The 18873-nt window shown below is 42.4% G+C and overlaps 1 protein-coding gene across 2 annotated transcripts in view; it reads right to left on the bottom strand.

Annotated features, from left to right (window-relative positions):
- The window catches only part of LOC118935932 (steryl-sulfatase), a 461597-nt gene that overhangs the window by 181646 nt on the left and 261078 nt on the right, over positions 1 to 18873 (bottom strand). The window lies entirely within an intron of this gene.

Raw genomic sequence — 18873 nt, 5'->3', positions numbered from 1 at the left:
GAGGAAATACATGGTAGAGCTTCCTATAGGGTCTTTCAATAGAGGGGGCCTGGCAGCCTACAGAGGACTTGAGTCACAAAAAGGGTGACGTACCTGGAAGTACCCATTCAGGCAAAAAGAGACAAACCCACTGGGATACCAAGGCACAGGGCAGAGAGCTGCCCAAGTGAACAGGGGGCGGCAGGAAGGCTGACAGGTGAATGGCGGGGCTAGCAGAGACTCAGCAGAAACAGCCAGGTTGCTGACAGCTCAAGAGACAGTCAGGATGAACCTTGAGAACATGACATTTCTGTGCCTGTGTTCCACTCCATCAGCATTTGTCAATTTTTGCCCTGCTTATGGATACATTTTTTTGTTGTTGTTTAATTAAGGGTCCATGTCACAGGAGAAAGAAGTGAATTGGGAAAAGGAAAATATGACATGGATGCATCCTACACTTAGGAGACACATTATCATATTTCACTTGGCTGGGATCAGGAGCACATGTTATTTTGTTTCATGGAGTGGTTTGGAATATAAATAAATAGCTATTGTCTAAAAGGGCCTGGACACTTTGGCTGCTGTCTGTGGTCCTGAACACCACCGTGCTAGCGATACTCTGTCACGGATGAGGATGGGTCTGTACCTGTCAGTTCTGATTTATAAGGTACAAGGTAGGTCCGATGCATTCTTGTCAGTCACCAACTGAGCCTACGAGGACATGGGGCAGATCAAATGTAGCTCTGTTGGCATGGAACATCTGCATTTGGGTGTCCCTTGCAAAAAAATGCTCTTGGCTTAAAGAGAGAAAGCAACGGTTATAGGTAAATGAACTTAAGCATTATAGATGAGCCTCTGACAGGTTGTTAATGGTGTTTCTCTTCTGACACTGAAATCATGGAAGGGACCTGAAGTTTTTGTGTCAGTTGGTAAAAGACTAAAATATCGAATTCGTTTTAAAAAGGGAATCAATAATGGTAAACCTGTGGTGTCAAGAATTAGAGAAAGATTCATTGCTGGTGGTCCTTGCTTAGGGTGAATTAACAACCCCAGTGAGCAAGATTCTAGCAATTAATAAAACAACCAGCCATAAGATTTACATTAGCGATCAAAGGTCAATCAATTACAATGAAGGAGTGTATTCATTTGGAAAAGAAAACTCCAGGGAAATCCTATCACTGCCCCCTGATCCTTCATGATTGTTTTAGCCTTTCCACAGGCAAAAGCCTGTAGAAAAGAAGGACATGATGTTCCAGCAGTAATGGATATGAACTGCTCTTCACAAACACTGAGTAGTAATTGCATTACTGTTCCACTCTTGAACTGGCTTGCAGGAAATATAACGAAGGTTTGAGGAAGCAGACATGCTGAAAATAACGACTTATCCTCATCGCTAAAAAGGGCAGTGAGGTACCTGGAAGGTTTGTTTCTTTCTTACAAAATGTATGTGTTTTAATTCTAGTTCATCTTGATGAAACGTGTGAAGCCATATATATAAATGAGTGAAATAATGTATCTGTATGAAAACATGCAAAATAATAATTCTAAAATACACTACAGTTTGATATGCATACTGTAGCTTACATTGAAAAGACCGTAGCTTGTTAATTTTTTTCTATACAAATAAGTCCCTGTAAACCAAATCAAAGATTGATAGAAAAATCTTCCATCACCTAAAGGTTTGTTTATTCTCCTTTTCAATCAATATTCCTCCAAAGTTAGCCACCTTTTTGATTCCTATTATTTTTCACACTTACAAAATCCGTATCAATGGAATCATACAAGATGCACTATTTTGTGTCCAGCTCCTGTTGTTCAATATTATATGTGTGATGATGGTCCATTTTCATGCATGAAGATTTTGTTTGCTTTGTATTATAATATAATACTTCATTTTAAGAATATAGGACAGTTTCATTATCTTAATATGGACATTTGGGTTCTATCCAGTTTGGGCGTAGAGTGAACAAAGTTCATAAAGACATTCTTATGTGTGTCTTTTGATGGGAATATGTACTCATTTCTCACAGCTACATACCTTAGAAGTGGAATTCCTGTCTCACAGAGTAGGCATGATTTCAATTTAAATTGACACTATCCAATGATTTTTATAACAATTCACCTGCCCACGAAATACGTATAAAAGTTACTTTTATTCTCGACAACACTTGGCATTTTCTTTCTATTTAACTTGACCCATTCTGGCAGGTTGAAATATCATATTCTTGATGCATGTCTGTTAAATTAAGGTATGTTACAACATCGAGTTATTTCCATATTTTTCAAATTGAAAACAAGCTTGTAAAATATGAATTAAGTACGCTGTGCTTGATACTACGGATTAGAGAGATGATCTCTTATTTTAGTGAACATTTAAAATGACAGAGTGTAGAGTTAGCAGGGGTTTACATCGTTCTCACTGGATTTAGTAAGGCTAAGACCCGGTTACATTTTCTCTCTAAAGCCTCACGCCAGTGTTTAGCCTTTCGAAGCCTGCCTTATTTTTAACCTCATTCTATTCCCAGACCTTTGGGAATTCAAAAAAATATTTATTTGCATGGCTAAATTTTTAATGTATACATACACTTTACCAAGATTCTGTACGTGTTTGCTTTCTCTTTCTGCTCTTCGTGATGTCTCTGAATGGCCTCCCCTACTCTCTTGGGGGAAAAAAATGTCACCAGGACACACAGAACTCCCAAAGCAAGACTCAGGTCTCAGAAAGGAGTACAAAAGTGAACCTTAGTGTTTTCAATGCCTTTGGCATGGTTACAGATCCTGAACCAAACAAGAGAACATTTAACTGATAAAGATTTCACTTATGTATCCAAATGTGAGAGGATCTAAAATGCTCACAGACTTCCAGGTAATATCATCTCCCTGAGTAGCACTTTACAAATTAAAGAATGTGAATTCAAAGACTTTCTCTTCAAATCTCTGAAATATATACATTACTGATTATTTGACAAAGATAAGAAAAGCCTTAATGTAATATTCAAATATAATATTCCTTCATTTCTTAATTCATTCCACAAATATGTATCAAATTTCTCCTAATACAGGCGGGGGTTACAAAGTCTTCAGTTACTGTTTACCTAGTGAGAAAATGACATTAAGTAACCAAATAAATATTTAACAACTTCAGTGAATTATGCTCTCAGGTTAGACCTAAGATCATTAAACTGTAACCTAGATCACTCATTCATTTTAAGATTTTAAACTAAACATTTCAATAGATCACTAAACAATTAACCCCCAAAATCAGGAACTGCAAACATCAGCGTTTGGAATGATGCACCCATTCCATCCCTATCGTTTGGAATGATGCACCCATTCCATCCCTATCAACCAACACGAGCTGAGTTTATACATGAAAAACTGGCGGGCATCTTAACATCCAGGATGGTTGATTGGTTCACCCCAATGCGATTCTTACAAGCGCCGCTTTCTTGAGGAGACAATTTGAGAAATGATTTCCCAGCACCATCTGCCGAAAGCACCTGAAGACATCCGCACTGAGCTATTTCCTAAAGAAAATGCACGGTGTCAACGACAGTGGGCTGAGAGGCGCACCCATGAATTGTTCTGCATTGCGCCAAGTGGAGCAGATAGACACGGGATAACCACCATCCGGAGCTGGAGCTCATTTACCTAAAAGGTTTTTTTCTTCGTTGGTTTAAGTTTTGCTAATTCAGCAGCTTCTGGGAGCAGTTCTGCTGTGTGCACATTTTTCTTACGTCGTCAGCACCCACTCACGGTGTATTTCTTTGGAATAGATGGTCGGTGGGAGTAATTCAGACAACACACCGCCCAGCTAGCCCTTGACAGGCAGCCACAAAGGATACAGCTTCCCTATAGCAACTACCGTCCCATGGAAGACGACTTAGCACCCGGTACTGATGGGGGACCAGGTCAGAAATTTCCCTGAACGTGTTCAAGGAACGGAAGCCCCTTCTGCGGACACTTGAAACAAACTTCCTGAGACTTTCATGATTAGACATTTTGCTTAATGTAGCCTGAATTTGCTGTATCTCTAAGCTATTGTCCCTAGAATAGTACATGTGAGAAATGAGAAGAGTTCCCATGAGTTACAGTTTGTTATGATTTTAATTGAAATGTTAACACTTTTCTTAGCTGATACACTGGAGGAGGGAGAGAATACTGCAAAGGTCATTTGTCGCTGACGATATTTAACATGCATAAAGTCTACCTATCAAACAAATGTGAAATGAAATCAGTAAAGGCAATTCCTCTGCAAGGTACCTCCAAGTGAGTAACTGCTCTTTATGAAAACACAAAAGTTTGGAGCCCCTGATTCCCGTGATGAGGAAGGAATCATCGCTGTCCCCTACTCCTCTGATGTAACTGCCTATGTAACCAGCCCTCTTAATGCGGCAATTTTTCCATCTATGAAACATAGATGAAATTCCATTCTTGGGAAGTTAAAAGAAAAAGGCATTGCCAAACCCCCTGGGATGTGCCACTTCTGTGAAGGAACATTCATCTTCTTTCCAGGTCTGTGGAGGCATTTTGAGACCATCTAGACTAGAGGTCACCAAACGATGGTGTCTGCATCTGGGTGTGTGCCTATTTCTGTGAAGTTTGACGCTGGAATAGAGCCTCAGTTATTCACCAGCATAGGGTCCCCATTGCCTCTGGCTGATTCTGAGCTTCACGGCCGCAGAGCGGAGCGGCTGCAATGGAAACGGTGTGGCCCCTACAACATGCACCATCTGGCCTTTTAAGAAAAAGTTTGCCTACATCAGAACTGCACTGATGTCTTGTTTGGTAGCATTTAGCCTAAGATCCACATCAATTCAGGTACACACGCTACACCCGGGAGAAAAGACCGTGAGAAAGAAAAAAACAAGAAACAAGATGATAATTATAACATGCCTGGTAATGAGATTTGGCCGGAACGGCAATGTTTCATAGAATAAATCGGCTTATGAATGTTCCTTCCAACATTCTTTCTATTAATGTGACACCATATTAACTGGATAACTGTACATATGGATAAAATGTTAGTGGGGATGTTAATTAAATTAATCACTCTCTGTAATATTTGGTCAGGGAGAGGAAATGAGCCGATCACTGCCTGATTTTGTGCAATCTGTATGCTAAGAAGGGTTCTTACATTTTTAAATAGTTTTCCAAAAATATCAAAAGACTATTTTATAACGTGTGAAAGAATATGAAATTCAAATTTTAGGGCCCATAAATATAGTTTTATTGTAGCACAGCCATGTTCACTGGATGAGTTCTCAGACTTTGGCTGTAAAATGGCAAAGTTGGGGTACTTGCTACAGAGACTGGCCCACAGAGCATGAAAGGTTGAGTCTTGGGCCCTTTGCAGAAAAAGTACACTGACCCCCTAATATAGACGCTCTTATGTCTCTCCGGGGGTCTGTCAAGCTGTGCCTTCCATGGCAAATGGGCTCTGACAGCATCGAAAAAAATTAACATGAAGGCTGCATTCTCTCTCACTAAGAAAGGGTAACTTCAGCACTCGGCAGCTTCTCCAAAAACCATGTGTTTCTGATCCTGACTCCTGTGTATTTCCAGTTCACACCCTCTCCTCAAGCCACCAAAAAACAGTTATTGTTTTTCATGCAGTCCAAGGCTATTCCACAAGAACCCTGTCTGGTAATAACCTGCCCAGTGCACATCCTAGGCGCTCAGGGGTATTGACTTAAATAAAAGGGCATCACACGAAGATAATCACCGACATGATGATCTTCAAGCAAAATGTCTGAAGTCTCCCATGCCATTCTCAAATGAAGCCTGGAAGAGTAAGTCGTCCTCATGAGAATGCTGCAGTGCTGACCTACGACCTGGGAGTGTTTGGGAGTGACTCCAACCGCTCTTTATGATGTCTGCATAAACGGAGAGAGTAGCTCCAGAGAAACACAGGGTTCTCCCAGTCCAAAGGCAAAAGCCAGCCGCTGCTCTAGAACCAGCAAGAGCTGATGTGTCTGTCTGAACACCATCAGGCAGGTAAATTCCAGGGAAGGGCAGACTTTTTGCACGATCCAGTCCTTCAAATGATGAGACGAGGCCCACCGACATGAGAAGGGACGATTTGCTTTACTTGCCCCATGAACTTAAGTGTTCACGTCACCAGTACACGTCACAGAAATACCCAGGACAATGTCTGACCAACGATCTAGACACCTCGTGGCCCACTCAGGGAGACACGTGATATTAACCTTCACAGAAGCACGACCCGCCAGATTCATGCTCTAAGTATCCAAGGCTACTAAAGGTTTGCAACAGATTATTTCTAAACTTAGATACTCAACAGTTCTAATCAGCAGTGGCCATAGGCTTGACTGGAGGCTTTGGTAGTTTCCTAGCTTAATACATACAAAGCCGTTCATAACAGAAAGCCCACTGGACTGTGTCTGAAATAATCACCACAGCCAAGAAATCATTATTTCTGTTATTGGTTAAGCCCACAAAACAAATAAGCCTATCCCACTTTTGAAATGTATTTCATCTCCTGCCTAAGGGGAAGAAAAGTTTTAATTTGCATTCTGTTTAGGCAATGAATCTGCTCAAAACAGGTGCAAAGGTGAAATTCTTCAAGAAAACGATTGCAGGATGCCAAGAAGTCTGGGTGGGATGATCACTTACAAAACTAATTTTACCATTTTAATAAGTGTATTCTCTGGAAGCATTTCTATTTTTACCTTTGGTATCAATTCCTTATTATTTCTTCCTAATGTCCAAACGCTGCTCATTATTTCTGCTTCCTGAGACTTGCCCCCCTGCACCCAAGTCAGAGAATTAGAGTGAAAAAGTGTGCAGTCCCGTGTTTTTAGAGATCCTGGCTCGAGCTTGCTTTCCTGATACTCCTGAACACCCATGACGCTTGCTAGGTCAAAAGGAGCAAGTGTTTACGGATTATGCAGACAAGACTTGAATTCTGACAGACTGTCCACCAAGCAAAGCAAAGTTAGGATACTTTTGTTCCCAGGAGTACAAGAGAAGGGAAGCTTTTTTTTTAGAAAATAAAGGGAAGGGAGGGAAGTGAAGGGAAAGAGGGCACAGAACATTTTGGGGGGCTGAGACATCCACAGGGATATTCATTCCATGGAGTCATTCGCGCAGGATCTGGGACAATTCTTGTGGTGCCATTTTTCCCCATGATCACCATTCTCCCCACTGTTGCAGATGGAAAATTCTGAATCTGAAAGAAAGGAGCGACTTGCGCAGGGTCACAGAGCTGCTGAACCCCAGGTCTTCTGACACTGCATCTCACGTCCTCTCATCGTGTCAGCTATTGACAAAATTACTATAAACTATCCAGTAGAGTAATTTCAATCATAATTATCCTTAGGACTGGGACTGTCTGATACGTTCCAAACGCCATTCCTTCTCTGCAGTGGATCACAATTTGGTAGACCAAGAGGAATTGCAGGGAACAGCTCGAAACACTGTGTGATTCACGCGCTAAGGTCTATCTTGTTTTGAGGCTGCCAGCAATTTTTACTTTGGCATCACACACCCCAAAAATAATCAGTGCAAGTCAGAAGGTAGCTGCACGCTTGGGATGATGCCTTAAAACCGGAATTGCTTTTCCTCCCGAAACTGCTGATAACTAAAGAGAGATGGTCCTTCAAACTGGAGGACCATGTTCATGGAAGAAAACTATGAAAAGACGAGTATATGGGTATTTTCTCGGCGATTTTGCTTCAACATGATCTTTGCAGAACCATCGGCGAGGCTCTTCAGCAGGGCTGGGAGTGGGCTATGCCGCCGTGAACCCCCTGCTTTGCTGATTCATTGGTGACCATTAGCTAAGGTGCTACGCGCACATGAGAATGTAGTTTTGAACCAGGACAGCATGCACATGGAAACTTCCACACAGACCATTTCATTGCAGGTCTCTTTTCTCCACACAGTAGGGAGTCATTTAGAACAGCACCTCAACTAACTGATTTTTTTAAACCATCACAAAGACTTTTAAGAGACAGGTGGCTCTTCAAGACGGATAGCTAGAAGCCTCTAATCATGCTTGAGAAATTCACTTTTAGGATGGAAGAGAATGAAAAGTGCACACTGTTGTTTAAAATCTAATTCCAAAAATGACCCAATAGTGCCAAAATTTATTCTGCCTTATCTCCAGCCCTCTCCACCTCCCCTGCCAGTGGGCAACAATAACAAGCCCAAACATCCTTGAGGCTTCAACAAGATGATGAGTCTCCAAGAATGTGATGATTGAATGTGTTCCCTGTGTTCTGTGCCTTAAAACAGCCAAGTATCTTATTACAATCTGCTATAATCTCGGATTATTTGCAACAAGAGGAGTAGAAATAGTTTTGATAGTCTTAAATGGAATGTTCAAATAACCAGGCCACTGCATTCTCTGAGTGTAGCAGGTGGTTCATTTTTCAGAAGTAAGGAAGGAGGTGGGCTCATTTTATATGTAGACAGGTAGATAGATGGTCACAGGCATGCATGTATATGCCAGTACAGGCAGAAATGCAGACATGAGCATGTCATTTTCATACATTAGGCTCAGGAGACCCAAACACACAGCCTTTCAGTGGGTGGTGAAATTTATCAGCAGCATTGTGCCAATGCCTGTAAGGGCTGCCTGACCTCTCTGGCTTCAGCCTCCTTCATTGATACATCTGTCTTCTCCAGAATAGCAAGATGAATATTGCCAGATAACATGTGGACAAGGTGGCTGGTTATACCCACAGGTTTTTATAAAACCAGTGAGGCTGGGACTGGCTCTTAGCAAACCCATGGAGCTTCCAGACATTACTAGTTCATGGACTATGGCCTCTGAAGACATGTTAGAGGATCTCTTTGAGAACATTAAGGATTTGCTTTAACCTTTAAAATTTGAAGACCATTTGCTTGTATAGAAAAGGCAGAGGATAATCAGTGTGTGAAGGAGTCCTGGGCTCTCTTGCAGATCTGTTAACATACCACCTGCTCTTAGTAAGGGGCTTGGGTTTTCTTACCCAAAAGCTACCTCTAGAAGATGTTTCAGATTTCCTCAGCATTTTCCATAAGCCTGGGATCCATTGTTCATGACATTCTTTTATTATAATCTTAACTTCACACATTTTCAAATGTTCTTTTAATTTTCAGTGTCATTAGGGAGCATCTTGCTGTACCACATGCTCTTTCTTACACCCAGACCTCTATTACTCCTGTCAGCATAAAACACACCATAAAATTCCCATCTCAGTAAGAAAAAAAAAAAGAAACAAACAAACAAACAGCTATTGCTGTAAACTACTGCTCCCCTTAAAGCAAAATCTGTACATCTTTTTTTAAAGTAAGTTTTAACTTCTTACTGCAGATGATCTTTAATACATTCAAACTAAAAAGGATGGTGTAATGAAATCCTGAGGCTCTATCACTCCACTTCAACAATTACTAATATTCTGCCATTCTGTGCCCTCTATACCTCTATGCATTCCCGACTCCCATGTAGTTATTATTTTGACAATCCTTCCTTTGAAACAGAATAAGCATACATTGAAACATACAGAAAATAACTGCACAGGGCTGACAAATGGATACACCTCTGCAATCCAGAAGGTGAACACCATAGACAATGTTTCCATCCTTTAAAAAGTTCTGTGGTTCCTCCAGCAAGAGGCAAGCAGTGGTCTGATATTTTGTTTCCCCTGCTGCAGCGTCTCATATAAATGGAAGCATGCAGCCTGGATTCTTCAGTGTCAGGGTTTGGTTCGTTTCATTCATCCTCATGTCCGGGAGCTCCATCCTCGCTGTGGTGGGGTATTAGGAGTGTGTCTCTCTCGATTGTGGTATTGCAGTGTATGGCTATACAATAAACAATATGCATGGCTGGAATGCTGTAATTTTTCTCCATCTATTTTCCTGTGGCACATATGGGTTACTTCCAGTGGGGGTGGTTGTAAATAAAGCCACTATTCTCATCTTGCACAGTTACTTTTCATGGATAAACACCTAAGAGTGGAGTTTCTGAGTGAAAAGGTATACACATATTTAATTTTATAAGAACGTACCAAAACCATACTCCAATGTTGTTGGGCAGAAGAGACCCAGTTTCTCTAATAAAATTGTTGTTGTCAGGGTTTAAAAAAAAATGTAACCATTTTAATTGGCAATGTAAAGGGTGTCTCACTGTGCTTTTGATTTGCATTTCTCTGATAACTCGTGATGTGAAACACATCTTCATGTGCTCATCAGATGTTTGTGTGTCACGTTAAAAAAGTTTCCACTTTGAACTAGTGTTAGACTTAATGAAAAGTGGCAAAAATAATCCACTTTCCTTATCACCCTCCTCCTACACTGTGTAAAGCTAACATTTCATACAACCACAGTATGACAATCAACTAAACTGAACCTTATCGTTTAAGAGTATTTTGATAAGTAAACATTATATGGTTCAAAACAAAAGTGATATGGAAAGACACATATCAAGTTGTCCGTTTCCTGCTAATTTAACCCTCTCTTCCTCCATTTCTGGCCAACCATTCCATATCCGTCTAATATTTCTGTGTTTATCTATGGATATATATCATTACTCCCCTTCCTTTTTTTTTAAATTATAGTATCATTGACATACAATCTTATGAAGGTTTCACATGAACAACATTGTGGTTTCAACATTCACCCAGATTATCAAGTCCCCCCGCCGACCCCATTGCAGTCACCATCCATCAGCACATTACTCCCCTTTCTTAAACAAAAAGTAGCATACTATAAAAACTCTCCCGTTTGTCACTTTTTTTTTTTTAACTTAGCAGCTTTCTGGAGATTTTTACACATGTGGGCATAAAGCGGTTTCTCATTCTTCTTGCGACGGTGCAGTATTTCACAGTCAGGATGCACGCGAGTTTATGTATGTGACTACATGTAGTTTTAAAGATTGCTCCGCCGTCCGCTCCGTCAGAGCGTTCTTGCGGGATGGTGTGGTCTCAAGGGCATCTCGTTGTGCAGTTTCTGAGCAGATCATAACAAAGCACGGCCTCGGGTGAGGTACCTCTGGTCGCCCTTGCTGAGTATTGATTACGGTGAATTTGGAATAAGTGTCCTCAAGGCAAAAAGGCCGCTCCTGCACAGCCCTGCAGAAACCTAGAGAATAGCAATCCCACAGACCACGGGAGGGTGGCCCCGCTGAACTCCACAGGAAACAGAGTTCCCCATCCGCAGGGGGGACATCTATGCTCACGGATCACCACTGCTCATCTAGCGGATGGACTAACACAGACGACTCCAATAGCCGAAGGTTCAAGGCCCAGGAGGATGGAACCTCGTACTTCCAGGAACTGTTACCTCTGTGGCCGGCTTCAAGGATGGAGGTCTCCTCCCCCTACACGCTGGCCAAGGCTGGCTTTCGCCAAGTAACTCAGACAACATGCAGACAAATAGCATCCATGGGCTCCAATCCAGAATCCAAGCCATCTGCGCCCTTGAGGACATCTAGGATGCCGAGTCCTAGAAGGCTCTTCCCGACTGCTTCTCTTCTCAGGATCCCCTTCCCCGAGGCCCAGCAAACACTCTGGAAACGTGGCTCAGTTCGTATCCTCATTCTGCTAAAATATGTCTTCCAGGGAATTCCTCACCTTCTCCTCATTTCCAACATCCTTTCTTCATGTTAGGCTAAAATATTCCTAGAGTTTTTAGGAGACTCAGCCTCACTGAGTCACTTTTCCTGATGAAATCTCGATAGGGACTCCACTGTCTTAAAGATAAAATTCCAAGTTTTCCTTGCAAAAAGGTAGATGGCATTTCTCTAGGATTACGAGCATTTCAAATATATAAGACAATATATCATTCCAGAATGGCCCTCTCTGTTATAAAAGCAAAAAGGCAGGCGTAAGGATGGTGACCCACTCAGAATACACGGGGTGGGAGACGAGGCACGTATGACCAGGGATGGGTACGTGGAGGTTTTTCAGTGAATACACAGCATTTAAAAACACAGAGCACCTTCCCATCCTCTTGCTCTCCAGACATAAAATCCCTCCACGGCCAACCCTGCCCTTGGTTACCCGACGCTCATGCGTGGAGTACACTTGGCTGGACCTGCCAGGTATGAACGCTAATGCTCACATGATCATAAAATGTTAGGGATGGCATTTGTGGACCAACCATGCTGCAAAATAAAATCAGTACTTCAGCACACACGTTTGGTTAGCGGAAGTGAGGCAGAAGCCAAGTTTTAAGTTCAAATCCCATCACAAGCTGGAGAATTGGAACTATTTTTAATGTAAGCTTGATGTCATGAGTTTAAGCATGGAATAATACACAATTCACAAGTCCGTGGGAAATCAGACTCAAAATACCCTGTTTCACAGAGCAGTCGGGGGAGAAGTTGCATTCCTACTGTTTTTCCATTTATTTAATCATCGAATTGTAGGCTTTCTTAATCTCCCCTCGAGTAAGGCAGAACAAAGGAAAATGTTTTTCAGTCTAGATGAATTAAACCTACATCTTACTTTTTTCCAACGTGCAAATGACTGGAACAATTTGATGACCATGTGTTTGGGGAGGCTGACATAAAAATCGTTTACTAAGAGAACACCGTGTTTCTAATAAATCGTTTACATGTGCACGTGCCATTTGCATATTGAGCAACCTGAAATACTGTACATTCTCTAGGGTCACCTTTTGGTTCTTTTATTCTAAACACACAGATGAAAGGTAGGAAGGAGGGAGGGAAGGACGGCAGGCAGGCAGCATGTGTGCATAAGAGGGCGAGTGTGGGGAAGCAGTGGAGGCCTGGTAAGAATTTCTACTCTGCACAGTCTTTGTAAAGTCAAAACTGTGTGGAGCAAAACATGTCACACTCAGAGGAGGTCATTAGGATGTAGGGAAGAGCTACACACCAAGGGGTGGGCAACTGACTCATGAGGGGTAGGGGATGCACAGGCGTGTGCAAGCGCTCTGAGGGCAGGAATGGCCGGGGGTGCGGGGTGCATTGCCACCCTGGGTTGGGGGGAGCAGCTCCCAGAACCCAAGATGCAGCCCCCTGTGCCAGCTGGTGAGGTTCCACAGGGAGAGAGTGGCAGGATTCCCAGCATGACTTCACGCCCAACTCTCCTTTGGTTAATGACCTGCCAGTCATCCAGTGTTTGCCCAATAGTCACTGATAGGAAGCAAATGACAAAGGGGTCTGTTCATGCTGTCCACCATAGCTCAGCCACCCAGAGCCCACATCAGGGAGGATGGCTGAAAGGAAATAGGAAGTGGAGAATGTTCGGGGCAATATGCAAGCACCTCTGGAGACTGGTAAGACTTAGTCATTTCCACTAGATGTCATATGACGAAACACCACTGTGGTATTTGTAACCGTGCATGTCCCTAAGGACACACCTTGAAGGGGCAGGCAGCCCTCTAAGATGAGTTTCATTTATTTGCTTGCTTACTATTTTTTTCTTCCATATCAGACCCTAAGCGCACTGTGTGTGCTCCTTTCTACATGCCTAGTACTAGTTAGGACATTAGTTGTACATCACCGAAGTTCAAAGAATAGGTTGTGAGTAATGTGGCCTGCATTCAGATATACCCATGTGAGACAGAGACACAGGACCACCCCGCATAACAGACGACATCCGGGTCTGACTGCACCTGCCCAGCATGCAGGTTTGCAACCCCAGAACCTAATCTGTAAACCAAGGACATGACGGAATGTCCAGCTACAATGGAAAATCATGCCCTTCCCCAGTTCCTAGGAGGAAGAGCAGTACATGTCGATGGTCAAAATTTGCCAATGCTAAGTTTTTCTCCCCAAACTTTTTCTCAGGTTGCAGATATCTGCTTCTCTCAAGTCACTGCATGTCTGCTAGTAGAAGACGAACTGCTCACACAGTAGCAAATAAACAGCCTCAGGAAAAATTCAGAGCCAGCCTATTATAGATAAATGTGCCTGGCTAAGGTTGACGCTGCATAGAGAACATGGTCATGCTTTCTGATGACAGAATTTCTAAAATTTTTTTCGTGGGATTAAAATATCAACATCCCATACTGTCCTGTGAAGGACATTATGAATTTCAGCCTCTCAATCAGCTGAGAAAAGTTTGGAACCATTATCAGGGCCTGTGTCCGGGTGTCTGAAGGTTATTATTTTTCATTTGCCTTTGATCCTCATGGAAACTTTTGCCTGGCATATAAATCAAGAGCGAGACACCCACACGTACCTTATGGAGTTGCAATGCCTCAGGAAGACTGTCACAAAACATAACAAATAAGTCGGTGCTATAACATTAGAATGTGACAAATATAAGGGAGTAAAATAAAGCAAAGTGAAGGGGCAGGTGCATTACTTTAGCTGTATTTACTTAAGATTCAGCAAATTTTCCTAATTTATTTGTGTTTTTTTTTATTACCCTTCCATTATTTTCCTCTAGTCTCAACTAGGAAAAAAAAATCCTTTAGATCAAAGCACTGCGTGAATTAAAAAGGAATGACACCTTTTCACGGTAGCACGTCCACTCTGCACTCGGCTGGGTGTCAGGGTGTGGGGGAACCCAAGAGACAGAGTGAGATTTTGTAGCATTACAGTAATTTCTTGCATGTTCAAACTAGCCTGTATTTTAAAAATATATAAAATTAAACATTATACACAGAGAACTGGAAGCAAATTGAATTTCTGGATCCTCAGCTTGGAAGCCAGTTGGGACACAGACATACTCTTAGGATGAAAATCCCTATCAGCTGTTGAAAATCCTTATTCAATTGAGAGAACTACATCATATCAGGGCGGACATAACCAAATCACCAGAAGACATTTCTAAGAAGCACCTGGTTAATATGAATTATATTCATAGGCAAAAATGATTCGTTTCCCTCCTTAGCTAACAGGTGAAAGACAAATTAGGATGCCAGTGTTCATTGAAATGAAAAAGTCATTGTTTGTTCAGACTCCATCCCACAAGGAACTCTGAAAACAGGGGAGGTGACATCAGCTGGGCCAGGGGGTGCTGAGCCCTGTGTCGTGTACATACCCAGTCTTGGGGGAAGGCTGCCCTGGGAGGAATGCAGATTCCTGGAGGCTGCAGACAGACAGCCTCTGGAAGCCCCAGACTCGGTCAGTGACACGGAATCAGAGGGTGTGCGCAGGTCACTGACAGCATGCCCTCAGCCGAATGAAGACCTACAGAAGCCCTTTTGGGGAGAAAGCATGAAGTGTGACAAGAAGAACTATTGAAAGAAAATGGTGATGTAACTAAGCCTGCTATTGCCTTGTTTCTTCTCCTTCATCAGAAAGACAAGGGCTTCACCGAACAGCAGCTCGGGTCCTCTGACCATTTGGTCTTTATTCCCAGGAATCTGAAAGGCAGAGTTTCCACATCTGAGATAACTGTCACTTGATGGAGCTCTAGATCCGTGCCTTCCTCTGCTCGGTGTCCTCTTTAACCAGACTCTGGAAGCCAAATCTAAGGCCAGAATCCTCGTATCAGAGATGATGACCTGAAAGAGAGCTTATTTAGAAGGCAGCTGGGCAAGGCTGATCAAGAGATCAACACATCTTAGGGAATGCAAAATTGTGCAAATGGTCCAAAAAGAGAGGTTATCTGGAGTACAGAGGGAAAGGAACCCTGTTAGGTATCTTTATAAAATTATGCACAGTCGAATTTAATTTAGCACGACTGCATTTTAGCAACATAACCAAACTTGGGATAGCCACTTAAACACAGGTGATTCAAAACCATGCCTATACATCAGGCAAATGCTGACCCCTGGCACGTCCCTGTTCCTTTTCATTTTAATAGCTACATAGTAACAGTATATGTACACTTCAAAGTAAACAGAGAAAAACATTCTATTATATTCCCCAAGCTGCTTCTGTTAGGGAGCCTATCTCCAGCCACATCTGAGAAAAAGCACGTGTTCACTCACGACATGGCAGACTGTGTATATTCACTAGTGTTTTGGTGCTTATGATGAAGCACAGGGCATAACACCATGGAGCAGAATATAAAGATTTTTCTCAGAAAATAACCCAACAAAAAATTTGTAAAAATTTAGATCCCAAAAAGCCAAGCCAATTTTCAGCTGCAAAGGCATTAAAGAGGAAAACGAGGGAAGAAAGAAGTTATCTCAACAGTAAGTCATCACATGCTCAAATTTCCTAGTTGACAGTCATATTCGTGTTCTTATATAGTTAACTACCTGAATCCGCTAAATGTTCATGCAGAAATATATAAAGATACAGGGCCAAGGAAAGGTGTGAATCTCATTGACAGAATAAGGAGCAGTCCATGGTGACTTAAACAGATGCTCTTATTTTAGCTCAGGGGTGAATTTCTAACTTGCAAATCATTTTTGAATTTTAATGCTCTCTACCCTTCGCAGTGGGTTCCGGGGAAAATGACTTTCTTCTGAGTGACCTGAATTCATGTTCTTTTTGAATTCCAGAAACAGGATGATGGGACTTATTACAAGACAGCCTCCATCTAGACATTTCCAAAGACACATAGCATCTACTTTCTAAAAGAATGATTTTCGCACAATGCTTCAAGGACGGGGAGAAGAGGAATAATGTGGAGAAGCCAGGAAGTGGACAGGAGAGATGAGCAGGTGGGCTCAGAGGCCCCCAGCTCCTCATCTGCTGGAGAAGCATGGCTGAATCTCTTTTATGTATCAGCTTTATGCTAAAGAGATTTCTGTGCAGCATAAATACTGGAAGAAGAGTTCAGAAGTAGTTTGTCCTCTTAATCATCCCCTGATCAAAAGGTCTCATTATGGCATTCCAAAATGGACAAGGAAAATGAATTTGCTTTCCATTTTTGTTTTGTTCCCAGATCTTACTCAATAATCTAGGATCATCTTATGAATGTTGCAATGAGGGTTAGTAGGATCGTGGGATGACAAGGATAGTTGGTTTCCTCCGGTAATGTAGGGGTAGCCACATGTCTCCCCAAGAGGTTGTGAAGACAGTGAAATACTATTTTTAGAAAGGCTTTATAAACTGCAAATATTATGTAGGGAACAGCATAATTTACATGAAATCCCAAAGAGCAGGCAATAAAATGATTCATCTCCCCTGGAAGCTAATGATATTGCGTCCCCAATATCTCCTATATTTTCATATTTTTGCATAAAGAATAAATAATATTTACTCAAAACATGTGGTGTTAGTGCATCATCATTTTCTCAGAATCACTTGTCACATGAAATGGCAGTACTTCCTGATGGCCCTGCATTGGGTTTCTGTGTAATTTGAAGCCGGCGGGACTCTGAGTACCTTTCAACGTCTTCCCCCACCCCTCGTCTCTGGGCTCCTCTTCTTGGGCTCGTGTCTTTGCCCGTTACCTCACCCACTACTCCCTTCCAGCTGTTATCTAAGAAAACAGAGCGTCGACCCGTGCACAGACACTCGCTGGTGCTGGAATGCCTTCCCGCTGCTCTGCTCAAAGAAGACCCCTCCTCAAACTTCGAGTCCAGGCACGACTGTCCAGAAGGGACCCACCTCATCTTGCTATCCCCTAAGTGTGATCCAGCCCCTACATTGAGATGCTCTGTTCCATCAAGGTTGATAGAATTCAAGAGTTGAAGACAAATCACAGTAAAAAAAAAAAATTCTAGCATGGTGTATATAATGAAAAGAGAATTGATTATTCAACGTACTACGCCAACCTGGCCCATCTTGGCATTGACTCCCTGCGAAGAGGGAAGTCTGTCCCTTAAGTAATTATGCAGAGAATGTGATTGTTTCCTAAATCAGGCTCCATCTGCATTTGTAGGGCTGCACTTCAGAGGTTTACACCACAGGAATAATCCAGGCGGTTAGGGAAACGTTTCCTCTACATTGGGGTAGGTGCTTGGGAAAAGCAGTCCCTACAGAGAAATAACATTGGGCTGTCCTGGGGGCAAAGGAGAAGTGAGTGGTGACACTAAGAATTTACCAAACAGGAACATTGCTCACGGAAGCCAAATTCATATCCTATTAAGCGCACAAACACACACACACATCCCTTTATCGAGAGAAGGTGTGGGTGCTGTGAAGCACTACAAAGCTAAATAAGCTTCGAGGTTACAGATCTCGATGCAAGTCTATCTTGCAAAATCCTCAGCAACTTGTTCCTCGTTGGCCTTTTGGCTTCTACTGAGTGATTTTTATTTCCTTAAAGGACATATTTTGCTCTGCCTCTTAGGAAAGAAAAGCTGGGTGCTTGGTTGATGATTCCACAGAAGGTCAACAAGCAGGATGTGAATCAAATAAACTGAGGAGACTGTTTGCTGGTGAGAGAGGCAAACGATGGAAGTAGGAAATAGTAAAACAGAGACAACCAGAGATAAGTGTTCCTTCTAATACGCAAGTTTTAGAAAATATGTTTTGAGAAACCTGGGCATTAATTTGTCAATTAAAAAAACATAAAATATCCATCCACTTCAGCAAACTGCTCATTATGAACACATTTGGGGTGGAATAAAGCTCTGTGTCTCATACACACTCCCACCTACACACAGCTGTCCTTGGGCTCTGCGTTCTGCAGGAAGCCTATCCAGAGACAGGAAAGGGGGCCACCAACTGCGTCCGTCTGTGCTGCGTTTCGGAGCTACCAGTGTCAAACCTGCAAGGCATTCCTTAGCAAGACACATTTTCATTCTTATACTGGCCATTTGCTTTGCCCTCACACCAGGTTTAACGACAAGAGGCGAGACCTCAGTTTCAACTTCTTCAAGGAGCATTCTACAGACCCTGGCTGTTATGGCTCGTGTTGTTTTAACGTTGGTTGGTCAAGATGACTGGTTGCAGTCACACAATGGGCTTTAGAGAATTGTAAGGAGACAAGGACTCACTGGGAGAGAGATAGAGAGCTCACAGTCTTTGCAAGGGATTAACACAGACCCAAAGACATTTCCAAGAGAAATTCCTAGAGGCGCCGTGAAGATTTGGGCTGATAAAGGAGCTGCTCCCCTGCTGCATCA

The sequence above is a fragment of the Manis pentadactyla genome, chromosome X, assembly GCF_030020395.1.
Source record: "Manis pentadactyla isolate mManPen7 chromosome X, mManPen7.hap1, whole genome shotgun sequence".
Taxonomy (NCBI): Eukaryota; Metazoa; Chordata; class Mammalia; order Pholidota; family Manidae; genus Manis; species Manis pentadactyla.
Note: the sequence above shows the minus strand (reverse complement) of the source record. Positions and strands in the feature narration are given on the sequence as shown.